This window comes from Myiozetetes cayanensis, unplaced genomic scaffold (assembly GCF_022539395.1).
Source record: "Myiozetetes cayanensis isolate MyiCay16 unplaced genomic scaffold, myiCay2020 scf4, whole genome shotgun sequence".
NCBI classification, from domain to species: domain Eukaryota; kingdom Metazoa; phylum Chordata; class Aves; order Passeriformes; family Tyrannidae; genus Myiozetetes; species Myiozetetes cayanensis.
The window spans coordinates 25,397,842-25,412,162 of record NW_026087631.1 but is presented as its reverse complement, the minus strand read 5'-3'; the positions used below and the strand labels follow the sequence as shown (position 1 = coordinate 25,412,162).

General features: G+C 37.1%; 1 protein-coding gene across 7 annotated transcripts in view; it reads right to left on the bottom strand.

Annotated features, from left to right (window-relative positions):
* PAM (peptidylglycine alpha-amidating monooxygenase) overlaps positions 1-14,321 on the bottom strand; it is a 119,445-nt gene that overhangs the window by 83,297 nt on the left and 21,827 nt on the right. For 5 of the 7 annotated variants that reach the window (XM_050328375.1, XM_050328378.1, XM_050328379.1 and 2 more), the window contains exon 1: positions 11,223-11,355. The exons of the other annotated variants lie outside the window; for them this stretch is intronic. The gene's annotated coding sequence lies outside the window, so the exon portion shown is untranslated. Of the gene's footprint in view, positions 1-11,222; positions 11,356-14,321 lie in introns of those variants that run through there. 7 annotated transcript variants of the gene reach the window in all.

The window sequence follows — 14,321 nt, the reverse complement described above, 5'->3', positions numbered from 1 at the left end:
TTATGAGGAAGGATATCTTTATTTCACATTTCATTTATTTCCCTTAATTGTTCAGGCAAAAGTGCTTCTGAGAGACATGGAAGGTGTATGCAAGATCTGCAATACTTACTTCCACAGCACTGGAAAACTATTACAGTAATAAAACCATTTAAACAATTAATTATCACATACTTGTGAGATCAATGGCACGTTCAATTTTAAAAGATTCCTGACATACCAGTTACTCCTGTTTGCTGGTAACGTTAAGTTTTATTCATTCTGAAAATCTTGGCTGTCATTAAAACAAAAAAAAAATAGTTGGAAGTTTTGTCAACAGCCATGGGTCACACCCATTTTCTCTCTCCCAGAGCCTATTCAGGAATTTCAAAGTTACCTTAACTAAAGAAAATATATTATTGTAAGCATCACTCACACCACACAGTTTAAAAGGAGACCTATCCTTGAATGAAATTAACACAAATCAGACACCTTTAAACACAAGTGAAGGAAAGAGAGGCTACTACTGAAGTAAACCTTTCAGGATACAAGAGGAGGTCCTTCCAAGTGCTAAGATCTTTTAAAAGATCTGACACCTATTAGACAGAAAAACTGTGGAAGTTTTTTGTAAGAAAATACTTCAAACTTAAAAACTGTACTAGTTTCCTTATTGCAAAAATAAAGAAAACATTTTTATAACAAATCTGCTGATACACAAGCATTCATTTAAATTACGAAACATAAAAAATTATCACATTTATCTAATTTCAAATTCTAATGGATAAATATTAAGCAACAAGACCTTGTTGTGTGACAGACAACTGTACACATTTGACAGTACAGAATTCCAGTAAGCAGGGAGAACAAAAAAAAAAGATTTGCAAGGTCATCTGTTCTCATCGTTAGCACACCTGTACTCTTCACCCACACCTTTTAAACAAGTATCCCCTACATCTTAGTTGGGATATATATATGCTTTATTTGCAATTTTTTTAAAGTTTATGTCTGATAAGGGTCTTCTGGGTTTTAACCAGAATCTTGTGCAGAATGTATGAGAGCCTTAACACAAGAGGCAGTGGCAATATCTTTGCTCGATATTGGTTTATTAATGTTCTCCACAAAAGTCTAACCGACGTGGGTATAGATTTAGTCACCATACTGCTCTTTCTATGCCACTCTACAAAGTTCTCAAGCTTTACATTTTCGGACTCCTGTACGACAGCTGTGATCTAAGGATGAGGAAGAATATGAAGACTTAGTTGTCTTTCACCTACTTCAACAAATTAGCTGAAAAGCATTTCTTGAATACGTAGTCTGGATGGAACATAAGAAGTATCGTTTCAGCCCTTCTGAGCCTGACTATCAGAAAGCCAAAAAATTTAAGCTCTGCATTTTACTCACATATTGCTTTGCTGCAGACACTTGGTAAGAGACACTGGAACATGGTAGGACCTTATCTGGATTTTTTAGCTTTAAAGGATGTTTTCCAATGTATTTTAAGAGTAGCATTTTTCTTCAAATGTTCTTAGAATACACATGAAATATTAACATGAAATTCACTAAAAATTAAATTAAATTTAAGAAATCTCCCTTAGGAAGCAGAAAAAACTTGATTATTTTTCTTAACCTGAGTACCTGTGAATCCCACTGACCTCTAGACTCTTGAATTCCACTACAAGAAAGGAAGACAATTATAGTTCAAGAGCTGCAATGAAATATCTGCAATTTTGTTGTGGTTTAATCCCAGATGGAAAAGGACTTGGTCCTTTGACTCAGTATTTACCTTATTGCTTATGCCCACTCTCACAGACTCTACATTGGTGTTGCAAGTGATTCCCCCCATCTCCCCACACTCAATACCACAGTAGTAAATATGTAGGTAGATACTCAAATGCAAAGTTTAATCAGTTTCTTTCTAAACTGGAAAAAAAATTAAAAATAAAAAAAATTACCTGCTAATTATTTTATGTATTTTGCCTTTTTCTTCAGAATGCAGTCTCTCTCCTGTCCTATTCCCTCTGTCCAATTACTATTTTGATTTGCTGCAGAGACAGCAAATAAAAAGGCTATTTTCACTGGTGACTTGTCATGCCCAAACTGACTTTCGTTAAGCACTATGTGTGTGCCAGCATGCCAGTATACCTCTTTGAGAAGCATTTAAGTAATACCTCCTATCAAAGAACAAAGTGAGCCAGAAAGGACTTGGAAACACAGAATTTATTGGGAATCAAACCACTACTGGAAGGGGGGGATAGGACTGTTTGACAGCAATGGCAACAAACTGAACATCACAGGAAGATACCTCTCAAAGACCATTTTAACCACAGGCCAAATAAGAAAACTCTACCACTTTCCCCTTAATATCATTCTATTTGGAGATTTCATTTTATGGAACAGAGTTTGAAATAACCTAAACAATACAGCTTACAGGCTACAGTGAATTTTTGAGATGCACCTTCATTCATTTTTTGCACCTTTCTCCAGAACAGCCACTCTTGCAAATGGACATATTTTACTGCCCTTTGTCCGGACGCAAATACAGAATACAAGTAGTAAGACAGAAACCTATATTTCCAGGATCTTTTACCAACTTTTCTGCTAGCTTACTTAACAATATTCAACTATTTATTTAACAATAACAACTTAATACAAACAGATAAACCACAAAGTGACCTCTCACGGAAAAAGAGAAAGAGGGGTTTCTCCAAAGACCGGCCTTTGCTGGAACAGAACACAAAAGTGCTAGTGATCTTGTCTAAACTGTACTTTTGCCAGGAAAGGCTGGATCAGATCATTCTTAAGGTCCGCTTCTAATCTGGTATTCTATGATTCTCTCAAGAATAGCAATAACTAAAAAGAAAATCCTTGAGCCTCAGATTTTAAAAATCTTTTATTGCACCAAGTGTCTGGGTATTTTGCTATTCCAATAAATTCTGTAAGCAGTAACAAAAAGCTTGTTACAACTTGGTCAGTACACAAATTCCTAGCCAAAATCTAACACAGGGAAAGAAGTAAGCACTTCTAGTCAAAAGTCCTACAGAAGAAGCAATGAGATCCACCATGTTTCCAGGCTTCTCAATAAATGTCAAGAACAAACCTTATCAAGACTAAAGGCTTTTAAAAAATGCACAACCTATGAAAGTATATCAAAGCTACTGTAGCTCACAGACTCATGTTTGTGACACAGAAAAAAACATACTGCATAACAAAAATATTTCTTATTTGTAGATAAGATGCAGTTTTGGAGGTTTTTCAGAATTGTGTAAATCAACAGTCAGCTATTCAAACTAAACAGCATGTAGAAGGAGATCCAAGCTGTCTGCAAAACATCAGCAGGCCAAGTTTCAGAAAGGTTCACAATCCCTTCGTACCAGATTCTCCAAGGCAATCATCATATTGAATACTGAATACTTTTAGAAATACAGCCTATAGAGACTAATCAGCAGAGACAGGATTAGTTCACATGAGTGCAAGTCTAATCCCATGAACTCAGCTGGAATACTCGTGAGAAGGTTCATTCATGAGCATATGCATTGGAAACCTGGTCATGATCCAAGCTACATAACCACCAAGTCATAAGCACATAGTTATGTTTGCAGGAATGTTAGAATGAGTTTTATTTGTAGTATAATATACACTATTTTTGCTTGTTTTTATTTTAACAATCAAGTTCCCATAAAGAAAAATTGTTTTGGCACTAGTCCAATTACAAGCTAAGAAAACTACTTCACTATCAAAAACTTGTATAAAATTGTTGTTCTTCATTAATATTAACTAAATTAATACATTTTAATGTTTCTCATTAATGCATGAAATACCTACAAACTAAAAAAAAAGAGACTGTCCTCCTAGAATCAGAGTTGTGAAGAAACTCATTTACATGTTTGTATTTTGCTAAATCTTTCATTTTTAGACAGAAGTAAATTATTCCAGCTCAGTCCCAAAAACTGAACCCCAAACAGTCTAAGAGATGCAACAGTTTGAAAGGAGTTGACTGTAATCAGATAAAAAAAGGCATCTGAGACCATAGTAAAAAAAAAGATTTGTTTAGGTCAGCACTAAAAATCATTCACATACACATTTCACTGTCACCTTTTATGTTCTCCTTAACCACTAAAAAAATACAGAAAGAAAGCAGACTTTAAAATGTGTTTCAGTGTAAAATATGACAAGAATTTAGTACCATAAAATTTGCCCAGTTGATGATATTGGAGAATGAGGTCAGCGATCAGCAGAGTAACTACATCATCAGGAAGTCAGTACCTACTTCAGTTGTCTAGAACAACAAAAAGTTTTTAACGCGATTACTATCTCAAGTGCAGAAACACTTGTTTTGCCAATGGATTACATTGACAGATTAAGATAAGACAATTATTTCACTAACTAATAAAATAAATCAATGAAAACTAAAAACAAGGTAGCAATTTCAACAATGTGTTTTAAAAAAATCCAACCACCATGGAAAAGGGAGAAAGACTTCAATATTACACATTAATTTCACTTCTGATACTCTAATGCCTATACAGATGCATTACAAGTATGGTCCCTTGGCAGGAAACTTACTATATATTCCAGACTCACCTTGGAATACAGGGCTTACCTGCCCTAAGTCTTTCATATTAGATGTGTAATTTGCAGAGTTACAAACACACCACTAATCTATGGTTTTCACTTAAACTGGACTTCAGCAAAGCCTTTGACACTGTCTCCCACAGCATACTCCTGAAAAACTGCAGCCCACGGCTTGGACAGGGGCACTCTGTGCTGGGTTAAGAACTGGCTGGAGGGCTGGGCCCAGAGAGTGCTGGTGAATGGGGCTGCATCCAGCTGGGGGCCGGTCACCAGTGGTGTCCCCCAGGGATCAGTGCTGGGCCCAGTCCTGTTTAACATCTTTACTGATAATTTAGATGAGGGGATTGAGTCCACCGTTAGTAAATTTGCAGATTACACCAAGCTGGGAGGGAGTGTATATCTGCTGGAAGGCAGGAGGGCTCTGCAGAGGGACCTGGACAGACTGGAGAGTTGGGCTGATTCCAATGGGATGAGGTTCAACAAGGCCAAGTGCCGGGTCCTGCACTTTGGCCACAACAACCCCTGCAGCGCTACAGGCTGGGGACAGAGTGGCTGGAGAGCAACCAGGTGGAAAGGGACCTGGGAGTTTGGATTGACAGGAGGCTGAACATGAGCCAGCAGTGTGCCCAGGTGGCCAAGAAGGCCAATGGCATCCTGGCCTGGAGCAGGAACAGTGTGGCCAGCAGGAGCAGGGAAGGGATCCTTCCCCTGTACTCAGCACTAGGGAGGCCACACCTGGAGTGTTGTGTCCAGTTCTGGGCCCCTCAGTTCAGGAAGGATATTGAGGTGCTGGAGTGGGTGCAGAGAAGAGCAACCAGGCTGGTGAAGGGACTCGAGTACAAGCCCTGTGAGGAAAGGCTGAGGGAGCTGGGGTTGTTTAGCCTGGAGAAGAGGCTCAGGGGTGACCTCATCACTCTCTACAACTCCCTGAAAGGAGGCTGTAGCCAGGTGGGCATCCGTCTCTTCTCCCAGGCAACTCTCAGTAAGAAAAGAGGGTACGGTCTCAAGCTCTGCCAGGGAAGGTTTAGGTTGGATATTAGGAAGAAATTCTTTACAGAGAGGGTAATCAGACATTGGAATGGGCTGCCCAGGGAAGCGGTGGATTCTCCATCCCTGGAGGTTTTTAAGATGAGACTGGCACTTAGTGCCATAGTCTAGTAACTGTGTTGGTAGTGGATCAAGGGTTGGACTTGATGATCTCAGAGGTCCTTTCCAACCTATCTGATTCTATGATTCTATCACACTGCCTTCTGGCAATACAGACTTGGAATCAAGGTACCAAAGAACATGGTGAAGCTCAGGTCCAAGTCAAACATGGAAGCCAGGTGACCAATTACAAAAAAGGACAGTAATGCTCTATTAAACAGTGCAATTTGCACAATATTTTTCACCTGCACTCAAGATATTAAGTGTTAGAAAGAAGGGCATAACTCATATATCTGAACCTCCACACCAGCAAGAAAAGATTTGTCTTTTCCACAGGCCCAAATCATATCCGATGCTTACCTTCCCTTTGTTTATTCAAGGGGTATTTTCAGACTCTTCCACAGAAAAGGCTTGTAGGTCTGATGGCTTTTCCAAACATGGTTATTTGTTCTTATGAAAGAACACAGCCTCAGTGGCTCAAATGCTTTAACTTTGGATTTCTGTCTTCCCTTATCTTCCAGAAGGGGACTTCTATCTTTCAATTCAGACCTCAGCAGCAGGAAGGAATAATATCATTATGCCTGTTATCCAGGCACTTTTGGTAGGGTTTTGGTTGCCTCTCTAAAGCTGTTATATTTCATACACCCCATCATAAGCAAAATTATTTTTCCTACTTTTTAAGCAAAACCGCAAAAAAACTTACTGTCATCCAGATGACAAACCTGTTAAAAAGAAAAAACACAAAACCAAAAAAAAAACCTAGACAAAACCCTTACCTTAACTACAACCTCACTGAGGTAACACATGATGAAGCTGAGGAACAGTACTTTGTTGAATCATAAATGAATGTCTCCTCTAAATGCACAACACTGCTTCTATTCTCAGGTTAATAAGAAAGATTGAGAACATGAAGGCAAATAATTGTGTGGCCAATTCAGAATAACCCAAGCTCTAGGGAACACTAAAATGTTTTTCAAAGTACACTGTTATTTTTATTGTGTATTTGCCTTTACAGTTTTTTCCTCCTAAAGATCATCTAAGACACCTCACATTGCAAAATGATCCTATTCGCAGGATACTGTAATATTCCCAGCACCAGAAGGCAATGTTTTTAGAACAGGAGAATACAATTGAAATCAATGTACTAGTTATTTGTTAATATGGACTGAAAGTACTTATAAAATCCTTAAACTTTAAAATCCATTCAGGAGAATGCCAGTTCTTTCTAACCACCAGTTCTGCCTGTTTTATTTTATTACACGGATTTAGACAACTGTGTGAACATGGTTCCAGACAAAAAAAAAGGCAGTTAGAAGAAAAACAGTTTAAAAAAATTATGTAGATTGTTCTTCATTTTCATAAAGCTAGAGAGGGGAAATTCTCTATCTCAGATGCACAGCTGAAGCATGATTTTTAAAATAACACCAAAAAAAAAAAAAAAGACACAAAACTGTTACATAGTTGCTCATGGATTTTTCTACAATTTTAACATTCCTGATTAAATGATCCACTCTTACAGAAATGCAGGGATGCTTATTACCAGGTAATTTCACTTTGACAAGAGCAAAAATATTAGGTATTTTTCCATATGCAAATCTTAGCAAGATTAGGGTACAATGTTTCTCCTACTGACTAAAATGCAAACCACACAGCTTTTATTTCCCCATTCCACATATATGTGTACAAACATAGTCATAAGAGATAGGATGCAATTGAGTAAACTTCATCGATTCTGAAAGACTATGCATTTCCTCCATCACAATTAACTTCTGGAGGGGGGGGTGGGGAAGAAAGACAAGTTCCATGGTTAAAAGATGCAACTATACAAAATTGTTTAAAGCTTTGTGTTGGGATTAAATCTAGCCAGATTACACAGATCAAGAAAGGCAAGGTAGTGGCAACTCCATGTCCCCACATCCAACCACAAAGAAGTTAAGCATCTACCCCCGCTAAGCACATGCACATAAAGCACACATGGTCAGCCACGGGGTGAGAAGGGCCAGGGTGGGGGATGGAAAGTGTCATAATTTAAAACCAGCACACGCCTAGAGTCAATTCCCTTGTTCAAAGAAGGTAAAAAAATGTACCTAAGATTTCTATCTTAATAGAAATTTCCCTAATTATCAGGGTAAACATTCAGAAACTGTCCATTGAAATCAGTTAACTAAAATCCCCTCTGCCAACCAGGTCTCCTCTCACACTTGTGTTTCAACAGAGATTTTAAAATCCATAAAAACCCTGTTTTTAGGGTACAGTTCACGGCTAAGCTAATACAGGGAATATGCTCAGACCTCCCGTCCCACAGGACAGTTGACCTCGTCGCCTCTACCATGACAGACTTCATGAGTCCACAGCTTCAAGTGGAGTAGGTTGGCCTCACCAATGTGATGGAAAACTCTTGGCTTTGTTATAGATTAGGCTTCTGTAGCATCAACCCACTCAACAAACTCACCCTATGACTGTTACAGGGAGAGAAGAGCACCAGGAGAGTGAGGCCGAGGAAAGCAAGAGCAAGATTACTCTTTTCAGCATTTAATTGACTTCAAAGTTATTAGCTTTAGCTTAGGTAATCTTGTTCTCTCGTTACATAATAGAAACTGAAAGAGTCCCCATTTTACCCTCTCCAAGTCTTTTTTTCCTTTAAGAACTTCTCGTTTACTCTGTATTTCAGGTAATTGTCTTTTCATCTTCAATATCCTTTTGAAACTCCAAGTCTGTGATGTCCTTCTGTACGGTCAGTATTGTAACGTATTATTTGAGAAAAGCATGTTTCTTTCTTTTAAATAGTCTTTATCCTTTCCCCTCAGTGCTCCTACAATCCTGCCTGTTTGCTGCTCAGAATGGAGAAAATATGCCATGATTAATGACACCACTCTAATAAAAGATATCAAAGTATGCCCAATCATACACCCCATAAATGACCTAACAGGATTATAGTGGAAAAACAAACAGAAACCCTATTTCTCTAACGAACAGTTTGAATGTGAACTCTGAACGTAACAATCAAAAGACCTGGCAGAGGGAAAATCACACCTATAAATAAATTCAAAATTACTGCTATGTCATTAGACAGACACTCATTAAAGAAACAGTTGTGCCTTGGACAACCACTTTTCCTCTGCTACGTGTATTACACTCCGGACAATTGTGTCTAACGTGGCCAACTTAAAAAAAAGCAAAACCCAACTGTGAAATCAAAATCAAAATCTTATGACTGCTTCCCATAACAAATACTAGTTTTCACTGGTTACAGGATTTCCTTCCTGCTATGTTAGGATACAAAGTAGGAAGAATTCCTGAAGAGAAGAAAACATACTAAAAAAAAATAAATTCAGACTTCCTCTCGTACAGTGACTGCCAGGTGGCTGCCACCAGCTGAACAGAACTTACTTTTCTTTGCTTTTTTAAAGTCACTGAAAGAACTGCTCAGGATATAATCATAAAGAATTAAAAATTAATCAGATCTGAAACTTAACCTCCAACTACACATGCAAACCATCAGCAAACAAACTGTCAATGTGATCTGTGGTCAGCTCATCAACCTTTGCAATAGCATTCTTCAGTAACAAGTGGTGTCCCTCAGGGATTTGTTACCTAGTATCTTTATGAGTGGATCTTTAGCTTTAGTTTCTTCTGCACAATTACAGAAAACATTTTACATTTAACCAAAGTGGTTTCAAAGCTCTGAATGTATGGGTTTTTTTCCCCAAAATCTTGGAAAGTAACTTTAAAATAATCCAAATTCCAAGAGTTAAGTATAGTTAATATAGTTAAATATTCTATTTCTGAAGATTTTATGCATCTTTTTATCCTTACTTGCTAGATAACCTTACAGTTTAAAACAGAAAAGATGCACAATTCCTAAAGCCATAAAGGAGGACACTGTGATCAATTCAAGATTGCATTAAGTACATAAACAGACTTTATTTTTTTTAAGTATCAAATACCAAACTAATAGATATAAGAATTAGAAGAGGAGTTGGTTTCTTTAGTTTACCTAAAATATTATTTTTCTCTATATTAATATCAAAGCTAGTAAGTAGGCAGTCAAGTAGGAAAAAAAACAAACCACCAATCAGTACATATACTTTTGTAAAAAAGATATATGTACAAAACCCTCAGTCTACATAGAATTAAAGATATTCAAAATACATGTAACATTGTCACTAGAGTGTCTTTCCTTTTCTTCTAATGCACTTCATCTGTTGTAATTAATAGTAATTAATAAACACAGTAATAGCCAAGTGTCTTATTAGTCAGTGCATACTAAGCACTTCGCTTAAGAAATGTCAATAGAGGACCCCTTTCCTGAAAAAAAGACTTTAGTGTCTCAATAAACCAGTGGATGCTATGACCACAAAACAGAAAACATAACAGATACAGAGTATGAAAAATTACTTGCATACTGTACACATGAGGAAGGGGGGCAGGGGAAGAGGGATAATTGGTGGACTTGTACAATACATACAATCTAAATGTAAAACTTCCTTCAACACCAAGGCCTCTTTTTACAAATTTGCTTACATTTACACTTATGAGTTTTTACCTATTCCCTACTTCCATCCCATAATTCTTCAACTTTTTAGTACTAAATGTATAGTTTGTTTTACAACACTACAGAATTTTCAGGGGAAAATAAAATACAATAAACATAAAATTAAGTTACAAGGCATTAAAAGAAGACTTAAAGAAGGACCTTTATTATAGTTCTGCATCTTAGCTCCTACAGGGTTGTGTTTTTTTGTTTTGGAGTGGTTTTTCTTGGTGTTTCAGACACTCTACATACTGGGCATGGCCATTAGCTAATCACACATATCTAGAACTAAGCAGACAGTGCTCTGGGAGAAGGAAAAAAATTCCAACTGTGAAAGTAAGCAAGTCTAGCTTACAGATAAACTTAGCCTGCTAGGCCAAAATGTGCAAGAGGTCTCAGAGTTGTTAATAAAATCAATTCCTTCAGTGTTTTATTTTATTCCACTGTTCAAGATATATAAAAGAACTTCTACTTTTCTAAAGAGTAACTGCAGATTTCAATATGAATTCACATACCCTTACACAAACAAAACTGCATGCAGAACAGCTGCATGAGAATATATTCCTTCTCTGTTTTACTATCCACATGAAGAAGAAAAAAAGGTAATGTGAGATGGGGGTTAATTGTTGTTTTCTTTTAATAAAAAACAACCTTGAACGTTTTTCTCTTAGGTAATGCTTCCATTATATAATTTGGATTCTCTTATTAACAAAAATAAAGCCCTGCAAATTTTAATCAGTAAAAATCTTCTAATTGTTTAATAAATCAGTTTTTACTCCAGAGATTTGTAGTTTGCTTTTTTTTTCCCCCTCATATTTATGAAGATTACCTAGACTTTGTCAAATTCAAATTATACAAAGGTATGCAATTCCTTCAGTTAAAACACACTTTATGTATTTGGTGAACAATACAATACAGGATTAAAAAAAAACCAACACTGAAACTTCACAGTGTAAGGAAACATAAAAATTGTTCAATATGAAGCCTCACTTACCTTCCAGTCTCATGAATTCCTAAAATAACACCAGATAATAGAACACATGAAGCGATGCTTATGATCTTTAGTGAGGGCTGAATCATCTTCATCTAGATGCTGTGACTAGCCCCTGTATGCATACTGACATCATCAGCAAAGACTTGGAAGCAGAGGATACTATGGTAACCATGCAATGTGCTGAGAGAGAAGCCTTTAATTGCTTTAACAACTTCCTGAGGCTCGTGCTACTACGTTTCCATTTGCTCAGAAGGAAATGAAGGTTGTCACAGAGGCAATGGGTGTGCCACTGTGCAGAAAAAAACCCACACTGAATCCTGAATCTATTAATTGTAATGTGACTTTTTAAATGACAAGTGTTATAGCCTGAATCCATTACTGACATCTTCTGACATCTGCAAGATCCGTTGGGAGTCACAGGTCAAGTAGCAATATTGTCAGGTAGCAATTTTATAAGCAATTCTGTTTTCTCTGTCTGCACATGTTGATACCACCACATTGAGACATTATCTTCAAGACACAGCATAGGTTTAAGTATAGAGGGTTCTTCTGCACCAGAGGGTCAAAGACTGTTTACAACAGAACCTAAAATCCCAATATTAAGGCTCAGGTGAAATATAAACTGACATGCTGTGAAATGAGGTATTTATCCTAGTATCATGTCTCTTCCGACTTCAATGACTATCAGCCAATATCACCTCTGAAGGACAAAGCTCAAGTAAATATTACCAGCAGTGACATGATATGGCCAATAGACAACCGAATAAGAAGGTTTTGCCCATTTTCCAGAAAACTGGAATATTATTTCTTCATTTTGCACACAAATAGCTCAGCTGGTGCTTATTCGGTTTTTCAAAACTAAAGAATAACAACATGACTAACAACCCAATCAGAATTACACAAAATCAGAATGGAATTGTGGGGAACAGGTGGGAAAAAGAGACAAAGGAAACCTGCAAATCACATCAGCTTTATTTTTTAGATCTAACAAATTTGGAGTTCTTAAGGGCATGTGGAGGAAAAAATTGCTGTCTGTAGATTCAGGTTATTATACGGTTATTTTGAAATCAGTTTCACCACGACTATACAAATTAGAGAACAATGATGCAAACACTCCAGCATTTAACAGTTCTTTTAGATGTGTACTATTTCCCAAAAAGCACAGAAGCAATCATTTTATCTACCAGGTTTGGCTCAAAGCTGCAAGTTATAATTTTCAAATTAATGTTATTCTTCCTTTAAGGATCAGATTGAGTAATCTTTAACAGTTTCTATTCCAATCTCATCCTGAGATCCATCTACCCACAACTGTTAGATATCAAAACACACCATTCCCCCAAAAAAATCCAGAAAACAATTAAACTCCAAAAGTGGCTGTCAGTGCATAAATACATCAATTTTTGCATGAGTATTGCTATGATGCTTTCACTAATTTCTGTGATACTTAGAAGTCTGAAAACATCATAGTAAAACTCATTCCAAATAAAGAAGTATTTCATAGAATGATTCATTACCCAAGTTCTTCAACATCATAGCTGAGACAAGCAGTTCATACTCTGTATATGCGGCAAATAACTTAGCACATCACGATGAACTATACAGCCAGCAACCTGACCTCCTTATGAACCACTGTCACTCAGTATTGAGCACAGAAGGCTGATTAAAATGTGCACAGTTCTTTCTAGACCACAGCCTGCCAAGACAAAAATATCTATTTCTTTCTGAGGAAATCAACATCACCTCCAATGCAGGAGGTCAGTGTATGCTTCCTACCAATACAGGGATTCCTGATACAGAAACAGTCAGGATTCCCTCAGTTTATAGCACCAAGAAGGGCTGCCATTAACGGATTGTTTAATCAATCTCACTGTTCAATTCCAACATCAATCAAACCCTTGCGAAGAAGTAGCACTTTTCATAGTTAGGCTGAAAATTCTGATCATAAGATGGTAAATTAAGAACACCACTGGGCCAACCACTTCCATAGTTAGACATCCCTCAATATGATAAATCTTGCAGACCAAATTTTGCACTTTTTTATTTTAAAAAAAGCACTCTTTGTGGCCCCCTTTCCAAACTCAAGTGCAAATTTCTTTAGATGCTTCACATACATATTGCTTTTCATAGCAAACTTTCTGCACACACATCTGCTTTCAAAACCACTGATCTGAGGAACAAAGTGTATTGCTCTTTACCCCAGTTTCTGTTGCTTTATGCATACGATGCTGTGCACACTTTAGGGAAAAGTTAGAGAACAGAAGTAGAAAACAGGAGACTTGCCATTATCACAAAGTCATATGCACAACTCAATTAAGTTCCCTCTTAATGTAGGAAGTCATAACAAGGGGCTTTTTTCGTTGAGACCAGTATTAGGTCCCTAATGGACAGTCACCTATGTGCATGTGTATATACGGAAATACACAGCTGCTGAAAACAGCAGCTTGCCAAAACCAAAAGATTGTACCCATCCTGTTCCCTCCTACTCCTCCTTTAGACATTGACAAAACAAGCTAATCCACTCCTGTTAGGAAGCTCAAAAGTGCCATAGCAGAATGAATAACGATGCTTCTCCTAAAACCAAGGTATTAAAGATGTAAAGGTGCTTAGCACCTCAAATTCATTCCCAAGTGAATAGCTAAAAAAATCCAGACAAACAAACAAAAACATAAAAAACCCCAAAACCAACCCTAAATAGGATATTCTGAAGCCAAATATGCACTAATCTTTTGACTACAAAGTTGAAAATGTAGTTACAAAGGAGGAAAATGAAAACGTACACAATCTTAAATTGCTAGATGACGCACTGGGTTTTAAAAGTGGCATTTATCCAAAAGACCTTTCCCTTAGCCTCCTTTCTGGGGAGGATCAAACAGTACCTGCATGTCTAGTAAATTACATACACCCCCTCAGAGGATATAATAATAAAGACATCCAAGCTCATCACCTCAGATGTCTTGATTTAGCAGCTAAGTGACTGTCTCAGCTTTTTCCAACAAGAATCTCATATGAAAGTATTTCTCAGGCCAATTCTACAACTTCCTCTTCATCTCTACTTAACTCACTTGACTGCTTTAAAAACTAAATAAAAGGTTACAAATT